Source organism: Macaca mulatta, chromosome 4 (genome assembly GCF_049350105.2).
Source record: "Macaca mulatta isolate MMU2019108-1 chromosome 4, T2T-MMU8v2.0, whole genome shotgun sequence".
Lineage (NCBI taxonomy): Eukaryota > Metazoa > Chordata > Mammalia > Primates > Cercopithecidae > Macaca > Macaca mulatta.
Window position 1 is genome coordinate 150948308 of NC_133409.1, and position 23578 is coordinate 150971885.

The following is a 23578-nucleotide window of genomic DNA, read 5'->3' on the forward strand; positions in this document are numbered from 1 at the left end:
ATGTGAGATGGTATCTCATTGTGGTTTTGATGTGCATTTCTCTGATGGCGAGTGATGATAAGCATTTTTTCATGTGTCTGTTGGCTGTATGAATGTCTTATTTTGAGAAGTGTCTGTTCATATCCTTTGCCCACTTTTTGATGGGGTTGTTTGTTTTTTTCTTGTAAATTTGATTTAGTTCTTTATAGGTTCTGGATATTAGCCAAGACTGTGGCTTTTAACTCTTAATTCCTCACCTTTAAGCCAGTGTTTTCAGAAGACATCATGAACATGAGCTCTTCCACTGATGTAAAAGTTTCATTGTAAAAGTTTAAGTTGGGCCGGGTGCGGTGGCTCAAGCCTGTAATCCCAGCACTTTGGGAGGCCGAGACGGGCAGATCACAAGGTCAGGAGATCGAGACCATCCTGGCTAACACGGTGAAACCCCGTCTCTACTAAAAAATACAAAAAACTAGCCGGGCGAGGTGGCGGGCGCCTGTAGTCCCAGCTACTCAGGAGGCTGAGGCAGGAGAATGGCGTGAACCCGGGAGGCAGAGCTTGCAGTGAGCTGAGATCCCGCCACTGCACTCCAGCCTGGGCGACAGAGTGAGACTCCGTCTCAAAAAAAAAAAAAAAAGTTTAAGTTGGTAAAATCAGTTTGAAAATCAAATTTTCATCATCTAGTATGGGTAAAGTCCATGCAACAGATCATCCGACCATCCCACTCCTGATCATATACTCTGGGAACCTTCTTGCCTATGTGTCCAGGAGACAAGCACACTAATGTTTACAACAACTGGAGTTAACCACATATACATGAATAGAAAAGCAGCAAAATTGTAGTATAACAATAAAATATAAAGCTTCAGCAGTCTAAAAATGAATGGAAGACAGCCACCCACACCAAAGAGGACTCCTGCACAGAATGTGCATCCTGGAAACATAAATGCAGTATGAGTTTACCATACAGAAAGCTCAAAAACTGGCAAAATTAACTCATATTTGGTTTGGGTGTATATACACTTATTGTACAAATCTCTATAAAAATACAAAGGAATAATAATCACAAGACCCAGGATGGAGGCTCTTTCTGGGGGATGGAATTGGGCAGCAGCCCAGGGTGGTCTCACAGATTCTGTGTCTTATGCTAGTGCTGGTTGCCCAGTTAGTTACTTGATTATGACTTCTTAATTGGAACAAAGCCATAGCCAATAGTAAGGAGGCATGTGACAGAGAGTACCAGGATTTCATGAAAATGGCCTTGGCTAGAAATAGGTCATTTGATCCTTGGATCACTGGTATCTCTCTAGATTTTCTGGTATACAATGTTCAATCTGATGTGTAAGGCAATTTCATCTTGCAAAGGATTTGATGTGTTACATATTACCACACATATACCCAAATTAAACTTTTACAGAATTGGAAATACACATGGTTGGTCAAAATAAATTAAACAGGGAAATATTACATAGGAATAACCAGTGAGGGAACAGCAAATATGGCTGGAAAACACAATAGGGCTGCTTAAAAAAAAACTTTAGAAGCACATAATAGAAGTGTTATTTAGAATCTGTTTAAGGACAATAAATCTTGGGGCCACCAAATCACTAAGTTAAAGGAAAACTCAAGCTGGGAACTGCTTAGGGCCAACCTGCCCCCCATTGTATTCAAAGTCACCCCTCTGCTCACTGAGATAAATGCATGTCTGATTGTCTCCTTTGGAGAGGAAAACCAGAAACTCAAAAGAATTGCCGTCATTTGTCTCTTATCTACCTGTGAGCTGGAAGTCCCTCCCTGTTTCGAGTTGTCCCGTCTTTGCTTTGAGTTGTCCCGTTGTTCCAGAAGAAAGCAGTGTTTATCTTGCATATGTTGATTGATGTCTCATGTCTCCCTAGAAGGTATAAGACCCAACTGTGCTCTGACCACCTTGGGCACAGTCATCAGGATTTCCTGAGGCTGTGTCATGGGTGCGTATCCTCAACCTTGGCAAAATATACTTTCTAAATTAACTGAGTCCTGTCTCAGATTTTCAGGGTTCACAAACCACAGTGGTGTCCAAATCGCTTCTATCACATCTCATTCAAAACCAGAACCAAAGATGTTAAGATTATTATATGATGCCCACCAAAAAGGTAGTTTTAGAAAAATCTTGTTCCTAGATTGGAGCTAACCATTTTGGGAAACTGCATCCAACCAAAGTTATTGGCATCATGCTAAGCTAGATATGTTGACTGAGGCATGAGAGTCACATTTTTCTACCTGAAAAGCAATCTGATTAGGCAAATATTGTTGAAGATGATATATGAATATGAAAATTGGCATTTGGAGCATTTTAAAATCACATTTGAGACACCTTAGAAAAAACAAAGACTTATTTTCAAGGCATTATTGTTGTGGCACTGAAGTCTTAGAACTATTTGATCTAGTTACTGTATGTTCTCAACTGTGTTGCAACAAATTAAAGAGATCATTGTTATCAGAGGTATTTGCAATAAAAACTCAGAGATATTGTTTTATCTCCTTCCTGTCTGAAACTTTTTCCCCCTCAGCACCCAAGGCTTTGCGATGTCGCAAACTTTTAATCATTACTTTAAAAAGAGAAGCTGAAATCATTAAATAAAAGAATCAGATGAAAGAAGCTTTTGATTTACAAAATCCTGAAACAATAATTTTAATTTTGCTTTTAACATATATGCAAATTCTTTGAGAATCCTCCCTTCAAGAGGTGCAGCTTAATTCCCTCCTGGTGAGTGTGGCCTGGACTTAATGATGCATTTCTAACTGATAGAGGAATGCTGACATAACAGTTTGTGACTTGGGATGTTAAACATAAAACGCATTGTGGCTTTCCACCTTTGCTCTCTCTGTCTCTAGAATCATGAACTCTGGGGAAAGCCAGCTGCTGTGTCATTAGTAGCCCTGTGGAAAAGTCCATGTGGCTAGGAAGTGAGGGCTCCTGGGACCAGACAATAAGGAACTGAGGCCTTCTGGGACCAGACAACAAGAAACTGAGGCCTCTTCCAATAGCCATGTGAGTGAGCCATGTTTCATGTGAATCTTCAAGTCTAGTTAAGCCCTGAGATAATGCAGCCCTGGCTGACAGCTGGACTGTAACCTTGTGAGAGGCCCTGAGCCAGAAGCATTCAGGGAAACCTCTTCCGGATTCCTGACCATTGGAAACTGCAGGAGATGATAAATATTTGTTTTTGTGAGCTGCTAATGAAAGAAATGAAAGAAATCAGGCACATTCCTCAGCCCCGGGCTCAACACAAACAGGCCCAGTACAAACACATCCCACCATTTATCTCTCAACTTCCTGAGCCCAGTACAAACACATCCCACCATTTATCTCTCAACTTCCTGAGCCCAGTACAAACACATTCCTCAACTCAGAGACTACCATATATCTCGACTTTAAAGAAAAAAAAAAAAACACCACCTGGAAAGTCTCCGATAAGGACACAGCCGCTCATGGTTTTACTGAAAGCGCGGGAACCAATAGAAAACTGCTAAATGTATAGCTTAAAATGTAAACCAATTATAATGCTGTAACCAAAAGAATTTCCTTGTTCATCTGTAACTTTACGTATCCTATTTACATCGGGCTATAAAAGGCAAGCTTTCGCATTGTTCGGGGCCCTCTTGTATGCTGTGGAATGGAGGGACCAAGTTCGAACTTGCAGTAAAAGATCCTTGCCGCTTGGCTTTGACTCTGGGCTCTGGTGGTCTTCTTTGGGGAACTTACTGTCTGGGCATTACACTAAATTTAAATGATTTGTTAAATAACAGTAAATAACTAATATAGCTTCATAAGAGAGGAAAAATTATTGCACTTTAATTTTCATTTGCTCTACATTTATTATTATTATTGAGAAAAGGTCTTGCTCTGTCACCTGGGCTGGACTGCCTTGGAAGGATGACAGCTCACTGCAGCCTCAACCTCCTGGGCTCAAGTGATCTGCCCACCTTAGCCATCCCAGTACCTGGGAGTACAGGCATGCACCACCATACCTGGCTAATTTTTTGTATTTTTTGTAAAGATAGGGGTTTTGCCATGTTATTCAGGCTGATCTTGAACCCCTGGAATCAAGCGATTTGCCTTTGCCTCTGCTTCTGAAAATATCGGGATTACAGGCATCAGCCACTGCACCTGGCTTAAATTAATTATAAGATATTAAACATTTCATTTGGTTTTAAGAGGTAAGAAGAATTTCAATGGCTAGATAAGATATATTTTATTACCATTCACAGTGATTGTTTCATTGGAATTTCAATTTCCAACTATATTCCAATTAAACACAAAAGAAAGATCCAGGCCATGCTAGGCTGATTCTATCATGGCCTCCAAAAATCACCCCCTGGTCATTCACCTTCCCCCAGTTACTCAACAAACACTAATGTCGGTGCTGCTGTGAAGGGATATTTGCACATATAATTAAGGTCCTAAATCAATTGACTTTAAGACAGGGACTATCCTGGTTTGGGCTGTCCTCATGTTGTGAGCCCTTGAAAGGACTGGGTTCTTCCTGAGCATAGAGATTCACAGTGTGAGAGGAATTCAGCATGAGTGGTTTCCTGCACTATGGGCTTTGAAAATGGAGGAGCTGTGTGGCAAAGAACAGTGGTGGGAACCAGGAATTGAGTGCAGCTCTTGCCCCTCTCCATACTGACAGTCTGCAAGGAACAGGGACCTCAGTCCTACGACTGCCAGAAACTGAATTCTGTCACCTCTGTATAAGCTTGAAGGAGGATCTCAAAATGAAAACACAGCTTTGGGAATCCCTGAACAGAGACCCTATCCACATCATGCCGGGATTTCTAAGGAGCTGTAAACAAATAAATAGGTGTTGCTTGGCTTGGTGTGGTAGCTGATGTCTGTAATCCTAACATTTGAGGGAATGACTCAGGAGAATCACTTGCAGCCATGAGTTTGAGACTAGTCTGGGCAATTTGATGAGATCTTCCTCTCTACAAAAAAGGAAAAAAAAAATTAACTAGATGGGCATGGTGACACTTGCCTGTTATCCTAGTTACTCTGGAGACTGAGGCAGGCAGATCTCTTGAGCCCAGGAGTTTGAGGTAGCAGTGAGCCATGATTGTGCAACTGCACTTCACCCTGGATGACAGAGGCAGACTCTGTCTCTAAAAATAAATGAATAAATGGGTGCTGTTTAAAGCCAGTGTTTGTGATAATTTGTTATGCAGTCGTATAAAATTCATACACAGGCTCAAAAGGTACATGGAATGAATTTATGAATTTATATACACAGTAGTTGCATAAAATAAAATCTTTCTTACCTTTTTCCAGTGTTTTTCATTTTATAATTTTCCATGATGCAATTAAATTTTAATACACTCGTATTTCATTTATTCAATCAACAAAAATTAATTTAGTGCCTATGATGAACCAAGTGTGCCCTCATATGCTCATGTGCCTTACACTCTATAAGCTTCACAAGAGTGAGATGGAGCCATTGGAGTGTTTTATGTGAAGAAATAACACACTCTGTGACAGAGCAGGAGCATCACCATCTCTGATAAATCCCTTGTTCTAAAGTTACCTTAATTAAAAAAATGCCTAAATCCAAAGGGCATCAGCCTAATGTCTAAAGTCAGCACGGCCATAAACCACAAATAACATCTCCAACCAGAAACATTCCAAACTCCTCCCCGACCAGAGACATGCTAGCTTCGAGATAACGCCCCTCCGGCCGGGAAGATGTCTGCCCCAAGATAAACTCACCTCCTCCCAGAAACATTCCAACCCTGCCATAAAACTTCTCCCTCACACAGGAAGATTTCAAGCTTGTAATAAACTCCTCACCCTAAAACCAATATATATTCTTAGTCTGTAAAAGAAAGTGCTCCTGACCAAAATTGGTCAGAAGACCCTGTCATGTTTTATCTAAAGTAAACCTGTCTTTAACTGCCAAGCCATGTTTCATGTTTCTTTCCTCTTTCTTTAACTCTTACACTCTAACTCACAGTAGCAGGACCACTGTGGAGAGAACAGTCACATAGCAGGTAATGGGACAGTGCTAGAGGTGCTATTCAGGAGTGACAGAGTGGTGGGGACTAAGGGGAGAGGAGGAATCCTGAGGAATGAGAGGGATGGAGGGAAGGACTGGAGAAGCAGGAGGTGAGGAAAAGGAGCAGAGGGAAAAAATTCGAAAGCAGCAGAATTCTTAGGTTTAAACACATTGTTTAATAGATTTTTAATACATTCATCTACAGAGACTCGAAGGGTTTTTTTTTTTTTTTTTTTTTTTTTGCATTTGGTCTTTAATACCTTATGTGGGACTGCCTAAAAACTAATTGCTTTTTAATCAGGTTTAAAAAAATACTAAGTGTTCCTATGAAATATGCACACCACTTAGATGTGGTTACTTTCTAAAAACAGGCAGTGCCTGAGCACTGATGAGGGGCATTGTGATTGCATTCAGTGCTTGCAACTGTGAGGTGAATGAATGTACTAGCTTCTGGTTGCAACATACAGTAACACATTGTGCTACTTTGTATTGACGAGATGTCCTGGACTCACACGGAAACTCAGGGCTATGAAATGAAGGTAATTTTAAAATACAAGCCAGAGTCACAGATATATAGTCTGAAAGAGGAAAACTTAGGAGCCTTGTGTGTCCAGTTGTAATGACAAAGTCACATTTTTTACAGATTAGCTTCCTGATAATTCAGGGGTTACCAAGATTCTGCTACTCACTGTAGCTAATAAACAAAATGGAAACTGGTCTCTAATCTCATGGGCTCAGGCACAATTTTTTCAGATTTAAACAAAAAACAACCTCTGTCTTTGCACCTCCATTCCCAGGACAAGCTCACTCTCTGGAACCAAGCTCCCTGGGGTGAGTTTTCTTCTAGAAGAGTCCTGGGGGACAGGTAAGGAGTGGGAGGCAGAAAGTCTAGTTCAGGGACAGGGATTCTGGGATGAAAAGTGAAGGGAGAGGGCCTGGGCACATGCCGAAGGTTTCTGCCTGGTTTCTCAGACAACTCCCGGGCCAACAAACCGGGAAACATTGAGATAGAGCGCTTGATACAAAAGAAGCAGGGTAAGAGCAAAGTTCCAGGGCCCTGGAGCTTGGCTCTCTGGGTTTCAGGTCCCGACGGCGGTGTCTGGGGTGGTGAGGCTCAGCCTTGGGGATTGCCCAATTCCCCAGCGTCTCTCTTCTCCCTCTCCCAACCTGTCAGGTCCTTTTTCCCGGATACTGATGACACGGCGCCAGTGCTCACTCCCATTGGGTGTCGGGTTTCGAGAGCAGCCAATCAGCGTCGCCACGGTTCCCGGTTTTAAAGATCCCGCGGACACACCCCGACTCAGAGTCTCCACAGACGCCAAGGATGGGATCTTGGCGCCCCGAACCCTCCTCCTGCTGCTCTCGGGGGCGCTGGCCCTGACCGAGACCTGGGCAGGTGAGTGCGAGGTCGGAAGGGAAACGGCCTTTGCGGGGAGGAGCGAGGGGCCCGCCCGGCGGGGTGCAGGACTCGGGGAGCCGCGCCGGGGGGAGGGTCGGGCGGGTCTCACCTCCTCGCGCACAGGCTCCCACTCCATGAGGTATTTCGGCACCTCAGTGTCCCGGCCCGGCCGCGGGGAGCCCCACTTCATCTACGTGGCCTACGTGGACGACACGCAGTTCCTGCGATTCGACAGCGACGCGGCGATTCCGAGGATGGAGCCGCTGCGCCGTGGGTGGAGCCGGAGTATTGGGAGCGGGAGACACGAGGCGCCAAGACCCACGCAGAGAATTTCCAAGTGAACCTGCGGACCCTGCTCCGCCACTACAACCAGAGCGAGGCCGGTGAGTGACCCCGGCGCGGGGCGCAGGTCACGACCCCTCTCCATCCCCAACGGATGGCCCGGGTCGTCCCCGAGTCTCCAGGTCCGAGATCCACCCCGAGGCTGCGGGACCGGCCCAGATCCTCGACCCAGGAGAGCCCCAGGCGCCTTCACCCGGTTTCTTTTTCGGTTTGGGCCCAAATCCCTGTGGGTTGGTCGGGTCGGGGCGGGGCTGACCGCGGGGGCAGGGCCAGGGTCTCGCCATCCCGGAGTTGTACGGCTGCGACCTGGGGCCAGATGGGCGCTTCCTCCGTGGGTACGACCAGTTCGCCTACGATGGCAAGGATTACCTCGCCCTGAACGAGGACCTGCGCTCCTGGACCGCAGGGGACACCACGGCTCAGATCTCCCGGCGCAAGTGGGAGGTGACCCGTGAGGCGGAGAGGGTGAGAGCCTACCTGGAGGACAGGTGCCTGGAGTGGCTCCGCAGATACCTGGAGAACAGGAAGGAGACGCTGCAGCGCGCAGGTACCGGGGGCCACGGGGCGCCTTCACCATCTCTTGTAGATCTCCCAGGCTGGCCTCCCGCCAGGAGAGGAGGAAAACGGGAACAAAGCTAGAATATCGTCCTCCCTCTGCTCCTGAGTGGGAAGAATCCTCCTAGGTTTCCGGATCCTGTACCAGAGAGTGACTCTGAGGGCCCACCTGCTCTCTGGGACAATTAAGGGATGAAGTCTCTGAGGGAATGGAGGGAAGACAATCCCTGGAATACTGATCAGCAGTCCCCTTTGACCCCTGCAGCAGCCTTGGGCACTGTGACTTTATCTCTCAGGCCTTGTTCTCTGCCTCACACTCAGTGTGTGTGGGAGTCTGATTCCAGCTCTTCTGAGTCCCTCAGCCTCCACTCAGGTCAGGACCAGAAGTCGCTGTTCCTCCCTCAGAGCCTAAAACTTTCCAAGTAATAGGAGCTTGTTCCAGGTACCTGTTTCCAGGCTGGTGTCTGAATTCTGTGCTCCCTTCCCCACCCCAGGTGTCCTGTCCATTCTCAGGATGGTCACATGGGCACTGCTGGAGTGTCCCATGAGATGTGCAAAGTGCCTGAATTTTCTGACTCTTCCCCTCAGATCCCCCAAAGACACATGTGACCCACCACCCCGTCTCTGACCATGAGGCCACCCTGAGGTGCTGGGCCCTGGGCTTCCACCCTGTGGAGATCACACTGACCTGGCAGCAGGATGGGGAGGACCAAACTCAGGACACGGAGCTTGTGGAGACCGGGCCCGCAGGGGATGGAACCTTCCAGAAGTGGGGAGCTGTGGTGGTGCCTTCTGGAGAGGAGCAGAGATACATGTGCCATGTGCAGCATGAGGGATTGCTGGAGCCCCTCACCCCGAGATGGGGTAGGGAGGGGGACTGGGGGGTCATGTCTCTTCTCAGGGAAAGCAGGAGCCCTTCAGCAGGGTCAGGGCCCCTCACCTTCCCTTCCTTTCCCAGAGCAGTCTTCCCAGCCCACCATCCTCATCGCAGCCATTGTTGCTGGCCTGATTGTCCTTGGAGCTGTGGTCACTGCTGTGATGTGGAGGAAGAAAAGCTCAGGTAGGGAAGGGGAGAGGAGTGGGGCCTGAGTTTTCTTGTCCCACTGGGTGTTTCAAGCCTCAGGTAGAAGTGTGTCCTGCCTCGTTACTGGGAAGTACCATCCACACACACAGGCCTACCTAGCCTGGGCCCTGTGTGCCAATACCTACTCTTTATGAAGCACCTGTGACAATGAAGGACAGAGAATCACCTTGATCGTGGTGATGGAGACCTGATCCCAGCAGTCACAGGTCGTGGGAAGGTCCCTGCTGAGGGCAGACCTCAGGAGGGCAGTTTGTCCAGAACCCACACCCACTTTCCTCATGTTTCCTGATCCAGCCCTGGGTCTGCAGTCACATTTCTGGAAACTTCCCTGGAGTCCAAGACTAGGGGTTTCCTCCAGGACCTCATGACCTTGCCTTCCCCCAGCCCCTCACAGGACATTTTCTTCCCCCAGGTGGAAAAGGAGGGAGCTACTCTCAGGCTGCCTGTAAGTTGGGGACTGGGATGTGGAGGAGCTCACCCACCTCCTAATTCCTCCTGTCCCACGTCTCCTGGGGGCTCTGACCAGCTGCTGTTTTTGTTCTACCCCAGGGAGCAATGGTGCCCAGGGCTCTGACGTGTCTCGCTGGGATTGTAAAGGTGAGACCCTGGGGATCTGAAGTGGGTGGGGGTGGGGCAGAGGGGAAAGGACTGGGTTATGGGGATTCTTTGTCTGGGACATTTTGAGTGTGTGGTGGGCTGTTCAGTGTCACTACTTACCATGACTGACCTGAATTTGTTCTTGACTATTGTTTTCTGTAGCCTGAGACAGCTGCTTTTTGTGGTACTAAGATGATGGGATTTCCTCATGCCTCCCCTTTGTGACTTCAAGAGCCTCTGGCATCTCTTTCTGCAAAGGCGTCTGAATGTGTCTGCGACCCTGTTAGCACAATGTGAGGAGGTGGAGAGACAGCCCAGCCCTGTGTCCACCGTGACCCTCGTATCCACGCTGACCTGCATTCCTTCCGCAATCATCTTTCCTGTTCCAGAGAGGTGGGGCTGGATGTCTGCATCTCTGTCTCAACTTCGTGGTGCACTGAGCTGCAACCTGTTACTTGGCTAGTGAAAATAAGAATCTGAATATAAATTTGTTTTCTCAAATTCTTGCCATGAGAGGTTGATGGATTAATTAAAGGAGATGATGCCTAAAATTAGAGAGAGGAATTGAAGACCTGAGAACCTTCCAGAATCCACCTGTTTTCTGTGCAGAGTCTGTTGCAGGTGGGGACTGGAGAAGGCTGCGGGGGGCTGAGTGTGGATGGGGCCTGTGCCCAGTTGGTGTTGAGTCCATCATGGGCTTTATGGGGTCAGTCCTCAGCTGGGTCATCTTCACTGCTCCATTGTCTTTGTCCCTTCAATGGAAACTTGTCCTGCAGGAGCTGTGGTCACAGAAACTCAGACATCGCCCAGGGTGGCCTCTGCACACAGGAGTCACTGTGCTATTGAGAGAAAAATTTTGAGAGCCATTCAGCTCCTGCCCTCCTAATAGTCCTCTATCCTAGATTGTATTTTCCATCTTCTCTTTAACATTTCTGTTTTATTTTTTATGACTTTTCTATTTTTATGGATACATAAGAGTTGTACATATTTGTGGGGTATGTATGATATTTTGATACAAGCATATGATGTGTAATCATCAAATCTGAGTAACTAGGATATCTGTTTCTTCAAACATTTATAATTTCTTTGTGTTGGGAACATTCTAAATCTTCTCTTCTAATTATTTTGAAATATACAATACATTATTGTTAACTATAGTTTCCCTATTATGCTACTGAATACTAGATCATATTCCTTCTATCTGACTGTTGTACCCATTAACCAACCTCTCATCAACCCCTGCCTCCCTACTGCCCTTCCCAGCCTCTGGTAACCACCATTCTATTCACTACTTTGTTGAGATCAATTTTTGTAGCTCCCACATATAGGAGGGAGTGATATTTGTCTTTCTGTGCCTGGCTTACTTTACTTAACCTAATGTCCTCCATTTCTATCCATGTTGCTGCACCCAACCTTTTTAAAGGAACCAGTTTCTGGAATTAACGGAGAGGAGGGATCCCATAATTTTTCCTCTTAGGTATGTTTCTGGTGGAACTGCTATTCTACTCTGCTCTCCTACCCTCTCTCCCTGCCCTGGTTCCGGTAATCTCGGTGCTGGCTCCAATCCAAACTCATGAATCTATAAAGCAGAGTCTAATTTAGAGTTATATTTGTTTGTAAAATTGGATCCATAGTCTAGATTTTTTCTTTCCTGAAGAGAGAAACCTGATTATGTGCTGCAGAGTGTGTGTGTGTGCATGTGTGTGTGTGTGTGTGTGTGTGTGTGTATGTTGGGGGAGGGGGGTTGGTGTGGCGAGGGCACAAGCAGCCCTGTTGAGAAAAGCACAGGCCATCCCGAATGTCAGTGTGAGGGAACCTTGTGCTGTGGCTGTCAAAAAACAGCATTTGGCCTGAGGCTATGTTAATAAAGCTATTGTCTTTAGAATAGGGAGGTGTGCTACAGTGATCATTCATTCAACTGACCTTTGTTGTCTGACAGACATACAGCAGAGTGGTTTTGCATCTGGGGAACATAATTGAAGTAAAATAAGAAAAATCTTTGGCCTTGTGGAGCTTGTGTTCCAGTGGGAAGAGGCAGAGGATAGATACACTATGAGCAGAGTAAGGAAGAAAGATGCTAGAAGGTAGCAAGTGTCTTCGGGTAGGTGATCCAAGGTGGCTGTTATACAGTGTGGCCTTGTTGCAAAGGTGACCTTTGAGGAAAGATTTGAGGGACATGAGTTATCCGTGAGGATGTCTGGGGAAGTTCTTTCCAGACAGGGGAACCTCCAGTGGAAATGCACTATGGCAGGAAGGTGTCTGTGTGCCAAGAAGAGCAGGGAGGCCAGGAGGGCTGGACAGAGAGAAACTGAGATGAAGGCAGAACTGTGGCCAGAGCAGGTGGGCCTGGAGGGTGTGGTGAAGGATCTGATATTTGCTCTAAGTGAGATGGGAGTTAGAGGATAGTTTTGAGCAGAAGCGGGACATGGTACAACTTCTCTTTTAAAAGAATCTCTCTGGATTACTGGCAAGACGGCCGAATAGGAACAGCTCTGGGTTCCAGCTCCCAGTGAGATCGACGCAGAAGGTGGATGATTTCTACATTTCCAACTGAGGTACCTGGTTCATCTCACTGGAACTGGTTGGACAGTGGGTGCAGCCCAAGGACGGTGGGCCGAAGCAGGGTGGGACGTTGACTCACCCAGCAAGCACAAGGGGTTGGGAAACAGGAGATTCTTTTCATACCCCAGTGGTGCCTGGGATGCCAGTGAGAAAGAACTGTTCACTACCCTGGAAAGGGGGCTGAAGCCAGGGAGCCAAGGGGTCTGGTATGGTGGGTCCCACCCACACCCAGCAAACTAAGATCCATTGGCTTGAAATTCTCATGGCCAGCACAGCAGTCTGAGCTTGACCTGGGACACTCGAGCTTCGTAGGGGGAGGGGTGTCCACCATTGCTGAGGCTTGAGTAGGCGATTTTACCCTCACAGTGTAAACAAAGCCACTGGGAAGTTCAAACTGGGTGGAGCCCACCACAGCTCAGCAAGGCTGCTGTGGCCAGACTGCCTCTCCTCTCTGGGCAGTCCATCTCTGAAAACAAGGCAACAGCCCCAGTCAGGGACTTATTGATAAAACCCCCACCTCCCTGGGACAGAGCGCCTGGGGGAAGGGGCAGTTGTAGGCGCAGCTTCAGCAGACTTAAACATCCTTGCCTGGCAACTCTGAAGAGAGCAGATCTCCCAGCACAGTGTTCAAGCTCTGATAAGGGACAGACTGCCTCCTCAAGTGGGTCCCTGACCACCGTGTATCCTGACTGGGAGACACCTCCCTGTAGGGGCAGACAGACATCTCATACAGGAGAGCTCTGACTGGCCTCTAGTGGGTGCCCCTCTGGGACAAAGCTTCCAGAGGGAGAAACAGGTAGAAATGTTTGCTGTTCTGCAGCCTCCGCCAGTGATGCCCAGGCAAACAGGGTCTGGAGTGGAACTCTGGCAAACTCCAGCAGACCTGCAGCAGAGGGACCTGACTGTTAGAAGGAAAACCAACAAACAGAAAGGAATAGCATCAGTGTCAACAAAAAGGACATCCACTCAGAGACCCCATCTGAAGGTCACCAACTTCAAAGACCAAAGGTAGATAAGTCCACAAAGATGGGGAGAAATCAGCGCAAAAAGGCTGAAAATTCCGAAAACCTAAACACCTCTTCTCCTCCAAAGGATCACAACTCCTTGCCAGCAAGGGAACAAAACTGGACAGAGAATGAGTTTGACGAGGTGACAGAAGTAGGCTTCAGAAGGCGGGTAATAACAAACTCCTCCAAGCTAAAGGAGCATGTTCTAACCCAATGCTAGGAAGGTGAGAACCTTGAAAATAGGCTAGATGAATGCTAACTAGAATAACCAGCTTAGAGAGGAACATAAATGACCTGATGGAGCTGAAAAACACAGCACGAGAACTTTCTGAAGCATACGCAAGTATGAATAGCTGAATCGATCAAGCAGAAGAACGGATATCAGAGACTGAAGATCAACTCAATGAAATAAAGCAAGAAGACAAGATTAGATAAAAAAGAGTGAAAAGAAATGAACAAAGCCTCCAAGAAATATGGGATTATGTGAAAAGACCAAATCTACATTTGATTGGTGTACCTGAAAGTGATGGGGAGAATGGAACCAAGGTTGAAAACACTCTTCAGGATATTATCCAGGAGAACTTCCCCAACCTAGCAAGACAGGTCATCATTCAAATTCAGGAAATACAGAGAACACTACAAAGATAGTCCTCAAGAAGAGCAACTCCAAGACACATAATCGTCAGATTCACCAAGGTTGAAATGAGGGAAAAAATGTTAAGGGCAGCCAGAGAGAAGGCTCAGGTTACCCACAAAGGGAAGCCCATCAGACTAACAGTGGATGTCTCAGCAGAAACCCTACAAGCCAGAACAGAGTGGGGACTAATATTCAGCATTCTTAAAGAAAAGAATTTTCAACTCTGAATTTCATATCCAGCCAAACTAAGCTTCATAAGTGAAAGAGAAATAAAAGCCTTTACAGAAAAACAAATGCTGAGAGATTTTGTCACCACCAGGCCTCCCTTACAAGAGCTCCTGAAGAAAGCACTATGCATGGAAAGGAACAACTGGTACTAGCCACTGCAAAAACATACCAAATTGTAAAGACCATTGATGCTATGAAGAAACTGCATCAACTAATGGGCAAAATAACCAACCGACATTATAATGGCAGGATCAAATTCACACATAACAATATTAACTTTAAATGTAAACAGGCTAAATGCCCCAGTGAAAAGACATAGACTGGCAAATTGGATAGAGTCAAGACTCATTGGTGTGCTGTGTTCAGGAGACCCATCTCACGTGAGAAGACACACATATTCTCAAAATAAAGGGATGGAGGAATTTCCAAGCAAATGGAAAGCCAAAAAAAAAAAAAAAAAAAAAAAAGGCAGGGGTTGCAATCCTAGTCTCTGATAAAATGGACTTTAAACCAACCAAGATCAAACAAGACAAAGAAGGGCATTACATAATGGGAAAGGGATCAATGCAACAAGAAGAGCTAACTGTCCTAAATATATATGTACCCAATACAGGAGCACCCAGATTCATAAAGCAAGTTGTAAGAGACCTACAAAGAGGCTTAGACTCCCACACAATAATAGTGGGAGGCTTTAACACCCAATATTATCTGTCAGTATTAGACAGATCAACAAGACAGAAAATTAACAAGGATATCCAGGACTGGAACTCAGCTCTGGACCAAATGGACCTAATGGACATCTACAGAACTCTCCACCCCAGATCAACAGAATATATGTTCTTCTCAGCACCACATTGCACTTATTCTAAAATTGACCACATAATTGGAAATAAAACACTCCTCAGCAAATGCAGAAGAATGAAAATCATAACAAACAGTCTCTTGGACCACAGTGCAATCAAATTAGAACTCAGGATTAAGAAACTCAGTCAAAACCACACAACTACATGGAAACTGAACAACCTGCTCCTGAATGACTACTGGGTAAATAATGAAGTGAAAGTAGAAATAAAGATATTCTTTGAAACCAATGAGAACAAAGACACAACATACCAGAATCCCTGGAACACATTTAAAGCAGTGTATAGAGGGAAACTTATAGCAATAAATGCCCACAAGAGAAAGCAGGAAAGATCTAAAATTAACACCCTAACATCACAATTAAAAGAACAAGAAAAGCAAGAGCAAACAAATTCAAAAGCTAGCAGAAGATAATAATTAACTAAGATCAGAGCAGAATTGAAAGAGATGGAGACACAAAAAAACCCTTCAAAAAAATCAGTGAATCCGGGAGGTAGTTTTTTGAAAAGATCATCAAAATAGACCGCTAGCCAGATTAATAAAGAAGAAAAGAGAAAAGAATCAAATAGATGCAATAAAAAATGATAAAGGTGATATCACCACAGATCCCACAGAAATACAACTACCATCAGAGAATGCTATGAACACCTCTACACAAATAAACTAGAAAATCTAGAAGAAATGGATAAGTTCTTGGACACATACACCCTCCCAAGACTAAACCAGGAAGAAGTCGAATCCCTGAAAAGACCAATAAAAAGTTCTGAAATTGAGGCAGCAATTAATAGCCTGCCAACCAAAAAAAAGTCCAGGACCAGATGAATTCACAGTTGAATTCTAGCAGGGTACAAAGAAGAGCTGGTACCATTCCTTTTGAAACTGCTCCAAACCATAGAAAAAGAGGGTATCCTCCCTAATTCATTTTATGAGGCCAGCAGCATCCTCATACCAAAACCTGGCAGAGACACAACAAAAAAAGAAAATTTCAGGCCAATATCCCTGATGAACACTGATGCGAAAATCCCCAATAAAATACTGGCAAACCGAATCCAGCAGCATATCAAAAAGCTTATCCACCATTATCAAGTTGGCTTCATCCCTGGGATACAAGGCTGGTTTAACATATGCAAATCAATAAACATTATCCATCGCATAAACAGAAACAATGACAAAAACCACATGATTATCTCAATAAATGCACAAAAGGCTTTTGACAAAATTCAACAGCACTTCATGCTAAAGACTCTCAATAAAATAGGTATTGATGGAACCTATCTCAAAATAATATCTCAAAATAATAAGAGCTATTTATGACAAATGCACAGCCAATATCATACTGAATGGGCAAAAACTGGAAGCATTCCCTTTGAAAACTGGCATGAGACAAGGATGTCCTCTCTTACCACTCCTATTTAACATAGTATTGGAAGTTCTGGCCAGGGCAATCAGGCAAGAGAAAGAAATAAAGGGTATTCAATTAGAAACAGGAAGTCAAATTGTCTCTGTTTGCAGATGACACGATTGTGTATTTAGAAAACCCCATTGTCTCAGCTCAAAATCTCCTTAAGCTGATAAGCAACTTCAGCAAAATCTCAGGATACAAAATCAATGTGCAAAAATCATAAACATCCCTATACACAAATAACAGACAAACAGAGAGCCAAATCATGAGTGAATTCCCATTCACAGCTGTTACAAAGAGAATAAAATACCTAGGAATACAACTTAACAAGGGTTGTGAAGGACCTCTTCAAGGAGAACTACAAACCACTGCCCAAAGAAATAAGAGAGGGCACAAACAAATGGAAAAACATTCCATGCTCATGGATAGGAAGAACCAATATTGTGAAAATGGCCATACTGCCAAAAGTAATTTATAGATTCAATGCTATCCCCGTCAAGCTACCATTGACTTTCTTCACCGAGTTGGGAAAAAACTACTTTAAATTTCATATGGAACCAAAAAGAGCCTGTGTAGCCAAGACCATCCTAAGCAAAAAGAACAAAGCTGGAGGCATGTTACCTGACTTCAAACTATATTACAAGGCTACAGTAACAAAAACAGCATGGTACTGGTACCAAAACAGATATATAGACCTATGGAACATAACAGAGGCCTCAGAAATAACATCACACATCTGCAACCATCTGATCTTTGACAAACCTGACAAAAACAAGCAATGGGGAAAGGATTCCCTATTTAATAAATGGTGCTGGGAAAACTGGCTACCCATATGCAGAAAGCTGACACTGGGATCCCTTCCTTACACCTTATACAAAAAATTAATTCAAGATGGATTAAAGACTTAAATGTAAGACCTAAAACCATAAAAGCCCTAGAAGAAAACCTAGGCAATACCATTCAGGACATAGGCATGGGCAAAGACTTCATGACTAAAACACCAAAAGCAATGGCAACAAAAGCCAAAATAGACAAATGGGATCTAATTAAACTAAAGAGCTTCTGCACAGCAAAAGAAACTATCATCAGAGTGAACAGGCAACCTACAGAATGGGAGAAGATTTTTGCAATCTATCTGTCTGACAAAGAGCTAATATCCATACTCTACAAAGAACTTAAACAAATTGACAAGAAAAAACAACCCCATCAAAAAATGGGTGAAGGATATGAACAGACACTCCTCAAAAGAAGACATTTATGTAGCCAACAAGCATATGAAAAAATGCTCATCATCACTGGTCATTAGAGAAATGCAAATCAGAACCACAATGAGATACCATCTCACACCAGTTAGAATGGTGATCATTGAAAAGTCAGGAAACAGCAGATGCTGGAGAGTATGTGGAGAAATAGGAACACTTGTACACTGTTGGTGGGAGTGTAAATTAGTTCAACCATTGTGGAAGTCAGTGTGGCCATTCCTCAAGGATCTAGAACTAGAAATACCATTTAACCCAGCAATCTCATTACTGAGTATATATATACCCAAAGCATTATAAATCATGTTGCTATAAAGACACATGCACATGTATGTTTATTGTGGCACTGTTCACAATAACAAACACTTGAACCAACCCAAATACCCATCAATGATAGACTGAATAAAGAAAATGTGGCACATACACACCATGGAATATTATGCAGCCATAGAAAAGGATGAGTTCATGTCGTTTGCAGGGACATGGATGAAGCTGCAAACCATCATTCTCAGAAAACTATCATAAAAACAGAAAATGAAACACTGCATGTTGTCACTCATAAGTGAGTTGAACAATGAGAACACATGGACACATGGAGGGGAACATCACACACCATGGCCGGTTGGGGGGTGGGGGCTTAGGGGAGGGATAGCATTAGGAGAAATACCTAATGTAGATGATGAGTTGATGGGAGCAGCAAACCACCATGGCACGTGTATACATATGTGACAAACCTGCACATTCTGCACATCTACCCCAGAACTTAAGGTATTTAAAAAAAAAAAAAAAAAAAGGATCTGTCTGAATGCTGTGCTGACAACAGAATTGAGAGGCGAGGGACGAGGGAGGCAGAAGGGAAAACAGTAGGAAGCGAGTGCAGTATTCCAGGCTGGAAATATCGGTTGCTCACACTGGGGTGTGAGCAGTGGAAATCGTGGGACGTGAGCAGATTCTGGATGCATTTGAAGATGGACTTCGCAGCATTTGCTAATGGATTATATCTGTGGTGTAAGAGAGGAATCAAGGACCCCCATAGTTTTAAACTGAGTGAGTAGAAGGATGGAGCTGCTGTCAGTGGAGATGGGGAGACTCTGGCAGGCACTTATTTGAGGCGGGGTCTTTGCAGGCATTCAGTGGAGGAGATGTCTATGCGTCATGCAGGTGAGGGAGCTGGGGTGGCAGTTGGACAGACAAATCTGGAGTTTAGGAGAAAGGACTGGGCTGGAGGACTCAATTAGGGAGGTCACAACTTATAAATGATACTTAAAACCTCAAGCATGGATGAGGGCACCAAGGAAGTGACTGCCTGTAGAAGAGAATGAGTGCAAGAACTGGGCCCTGGACCTCCAGTGCTAAGGGATCTGATCAGGCCACACTCAGAGCAGACTGCACAGTTCTGAACACCAAGTTTAGAAGGCACATAGACCAAGGAGTCCCAGACTTTACTGTGCATAGGAATCACCTGGACGTGATGCTAAGATCCAGGAAGTCTGGAGTGGAGAAAGAGATTCTGGATTTGTGACAAGGCTGGAGCTCATGCTGCTGGTCTTCAGATCACACTTGGAGTAGCAAGAACACCAAGATCCCAATGCCTGTGTATCAGCCTCAGCTGTAAGGCTTGTTAGGTAAGCGTTTTCTGAGTCTTGTGCATAATACTCTGATCCAGGGGGTTCTGGGGAGTGGCCTGAGTATTTCCTGAGCCTCCACTAGCAATCTTGTTGATCAGCCAGAGTGGGAACCACTGATACGAGTGATCAGAGAGTGCCCAGGGTGGGTTCGTTGGGTGGGTTTTGAAGCCCTGTTTAAAAGTGGGTTTTCCCCTCAGAAAGAAAAGGGAAGACATATATCATCAAATATGAGATGTGATGTCTTTATTATTCTCTGCACCATGGAGTGGAGGCCAGGTAGACGATTCAAGATGTGGCTCTCAGCTCTGCACAAAGAAACCCCTGAATGCTGCTGTCTGACACTGGTGCACAGATTGTTACCTCACTTCTTGGAGCAAACACAGAAACCAAATTTTTCTAATTTATACATAAAGTAGTGTATATGGTATTGGGAGATAATTTTATTATGGGGAAGGCCACAGAAGCAGGCTTGAAACTGCACAGCCAGGAACAGATTCCACAGTCTACCCTGGATCAGGTCCCTCCTAGTAACAGCTGCCCCTGCTGCTGAGCACAGATGCCACTGCTCACATCTCTGAAACCCTGGTGCTGGACACTGGACCCTGAGGCCAGGACAGATGTCACTGCTGCACCTGGCAACTGGACATCACCACTGTCACTCAGCCATCTTTACTAAAATGCGTTCTGCACAGTCACGGCCTCATCCTGGGTCAGGGTCCCGCAGGTGGTCGTCTGACTGGTGGAGCCTAAACCTCATGTCCATGACCAACTGCCAGGGTGACTGGATCATAGTCCTGTTCCAGGGAGGGAGGTGGTTTCTGTCTCCTCTCAAGACTCTAAGTGTCATAAACCAAAAATAAACTTCAAAGACCCCCGACCCAACCCCAAACGTCTTAATGGACACCATCCTCACCTGCGGCACTCAAAATTTAACCGGAAAGACTGATTCAGGCCATGATGGGAAGCAGGCATCGAACATTCCTCATTTTGTATGTCCTCTTCCCTTTTGGAATTCAGGAAAAGCTGACCAGCATTTAACATCAACACAGACCTTAAGTATGATAAGAAACATTTACAATCTAATCTCTCTGAAATCTGCCACCTGGAGGCGTCATCTGCATGAGAAAATTTGGTCTCCACAACCTCTTATCGTAACCCAGACATTCCTTTCTATTGATAACAGCCAATTGCCAATCAGAACATTTTAAAATCTACCTAAAACCTAGACGCTCCCCACCCCCAACCCTGATTCAAGTTGTCCTGTTTTTCTGGACCAAACCAATGTACATCTTAAATGTATTTGATTGATGTCTCATGTCTTCCTAAAATGTATAAAACCAACCTTTGCCCCAACCACCTTGAGCACATGTTCTCAGGGTCTCCTGAGGGCTGTGTCATGGGCTGTGGTCACTCATATTTGGCTTAGAATAAATCTCTTCAAATATGTTACAGAATTTGACTCTTTTCATCGACAGTGTGGAATTCTGATGTAATAAGAGGGTTCAAGTGCTGGAGTGTGAGGGGTGGGAAAAGAATGACAAATTTTAATTCTTGAGCAGTGATCCAAGACAAGAAATTTATCTGGTACCTGGCAGGCATGCAGAGTGTCTGAATGAACCAGTGACTAAGAAATAATATATTTCCACCCATTCCCTTGAAAGTATTTACATCAAGTTTTTGTCTATCCCAGTTTATAGTCTAGATTATTGGAGTGGCATTGTGTGATGGTGAAATGATTATTCAAACATCTTCCCTCAGCATTGTCTCTTACTAGGATTAAAACACCCAGGTTTTTAAGATCTCAGAGGATCTAGGTCCACATTGATGTTTTATATTAATATTTGTATTATCTTGTGTGTGGAAATATTTCTGGGGAGAGAATCTCTAACATTTATTGGTTTTTATGTTACCCTCTCAGAGGCCTAAAAGAAAATCTTAACTTCTAGGTTAGAGGTAGGGCCACTCCACGTCTGGACAATGAACAGCTGGTTTAGCTGGTTGAACACCTGTGTTTAGCAGAGTTAGGGACATGAAATAAATGCTTACGTTTTGTTTATCTTTTCCTCTGGGACCAAAGAAGGTAGAGGTGTACTTGCTTACTCTTACTCTAAGTTTCTTTCTGTGATGGGGTTTTCCTCCACCCAAATAACTCTCCGATTCTCTAACAGCAGCTGGGAGTCCTACAATTCGACTCAATTCTGACACTAACTACCTGGAGTTCACCTCAGGCTCCACAGGTTTAAGGGCTCAGTCCCACAAGACTGTCCTCACTTTAGATGCAAGTCACAAGTATCGGGTCCCAGGTTACCTGCACTTCTGTCTGTCACGGCTGCAAAGTCAGGGGTCTCTCATCTCCCAAGGACTGATAATTCTTAAACTAACTCAAAGAACTCAGGAAGTTGCTATAGTCATGTAAACTAAAAAACGTCTGAGACAGGTCTCAATCGGTTTAGAAGTTTATTTTGTCGAGCTGAAGATTAACCTTGGAAGAAGAGACACAAATTGTTGTACCATCTATGGCCCATGCTTTTTCCTAAGAGGGTTTTGAGGACTGCAATATTTACAGAAGAAAGAGCAGGCAGGAGAGGAAAAAGGAACAGTCAACTATGCTTTCATCTTATGCTCAGTAAATCTGCATTTTACATATGATAAAGTAAATGTTGGGTAGAGAAGTCAAATATGCGTTTGTCTCCAGGTAGATGGAGGGATGATTTCTAGTCTTGTCTTTGTCTTGTACCTGTGAAGATAAGCTGTTAATTTACACTGGCAGAGTGAAATTAAACAAAACTCAGTTTTAGAGTAAAGATGTTGGGGCCCACAAGGAATTATCTTGTGAGCAATTCTTGAGGGAGGCCATCTGGGGAGATATGTGGTCTTCTATCTTTGCAGTTATTTGTTCAGGAACAAAAGAAAGGCAGTTGTTAGGAATAATGCTCAAAATCCTAAGGAAATTGAACACTTGAACAAAGGATTCTTAGCAAAGCAATTTTACTTCTTTGCAAAGGGGTGCCTCCTTGGCCAGTTGCCATGAGAGCACACCTGAATAAAGGCACATGAGAGCCTTTATTCCTGATTCAAGTCCTGCCCTGTACCCTTTCCCCATTGGCTGGGGTCGAGTTGTACAATCTAAACTGATCCCGGTTGGCTAAACATCTGATTTTTTTTAGATAAGATGGACATGTAAAAGAAAGTGGAGAGGAAAGGGGAAGCGATGTCTGTAATGAGCTAGAAAGTTAAGTCCTCTTTCCAAATAAGGAAAGGAATGTGAGCTGGTACTGATAACACCTGGTACTGTGGTGTGCCTGGGCATCAACAAAGACAAAAAGAAAAAAAGAAGGAGAAAAAGGGGAAAAAAGGGGGTGCTATGAATTAAAGAATAAAAGATTGATCGGGTTATTTGAAGAGAAACCTCATAATAACCCGCAGCTTCCCCTGCTTCCTTTTTTTTTTTTTTAATAACTCTTTCTCTTCAAATTTTTCTAGCATAATTTGGTTCTACTTGGTCTTCTAGAAGGAAAAGCTTATTTGAATCAGGGGGAGGAGGATCGTAAGAGGTTTTAGTGAGAGCTGTTTCAATAAGTCTTTGTATTAATCCTCAGGCACAGGGTATGATGCAGCATCCTACGAGAATAAGAAATGCTAATCCAATGGCCAGAGAGATAAGGATTGAGGACATAAGTCCCTTCCATCTACTGAACCAATTTTCCCATTAAATTTGTGAAGGGATCATTTAGTCCAGAATTTTTAGCTCGCTCATTTGATAGGGCAGTAAGACACTGTAATGCTTTAGTTATGGTCCTGCTGGTAGCAGTATTATTAGGGATATAAGTACAGCATTGGGTCTTGATCATGACACAAACTCTACCTTATTTTGCTAGTGTCATGTCTAATGCTATCCTGTTTTCCCAGGCCATTTGGCTGGTAGGTTCTAATTGTTCACCTATTCCTTTAATAGCATCTCTAGTATAATTAATAAATCATTGCTGAATGTAATAAAAGTAATTTATCT

The 23578-nt window shown here is 44.4% G+C and overlaps 1 long non-coding RNA gene and 1 pseudogene across 2 annotated transcripts in view; one reads left to right on the plus strand and one right to left on the minus strand.

Annotated features, from left to right (window-relative positions):
- LOC714466 (class I histocompatibility antigen, Gogo-B*0101 alpha chain-like) overlaps window positions 1-10571 on the plus strand; it is a 31084-nt pseudogene extending 20513 nt beyond the window's left edge. The window contains exons 2-11 of the transcript XR_013416649.1: window positions 6806-6873; window positions 6981-7043; window positions 7288-7404; window positions 7531-7786; window positions 8017-8296; window positions 8893-9168; window positions 9263-9364; window positions 9801-9833; window positions 9938-9985; window positions 10148-10571. The product of XR_013416649.1 is annotated as a class I histocompatibility antigen, Gogo-B*0101 alpha chain-like (transcript). The remainder of the gene's footprint in view (window positions 1-6805; window positions 6874-6980; window positions 7044-7287; window positions 7405-7530; window positions 7787-8016; window positions 8297-8892; window positions 9169-9262; window positions 9365-9800; window positions 9834-9937; window positions 9986-10147) is intronic.
- Window positions 150-4970, minus strand: LOC144340495 (uncharacterized). The gene is made up of 2 exons (XR_013416676.1): window positions 3739-4970; window positions 150-3195 (listed from the first exon to the last, which is right to left on the minus strand). It is a non-coding gene; the product is annotated as an uncharacterized LOC144340495 (long non-coding RNA).
- Window positions 10572-23578: the final 13007 nt, after the last annotated feature.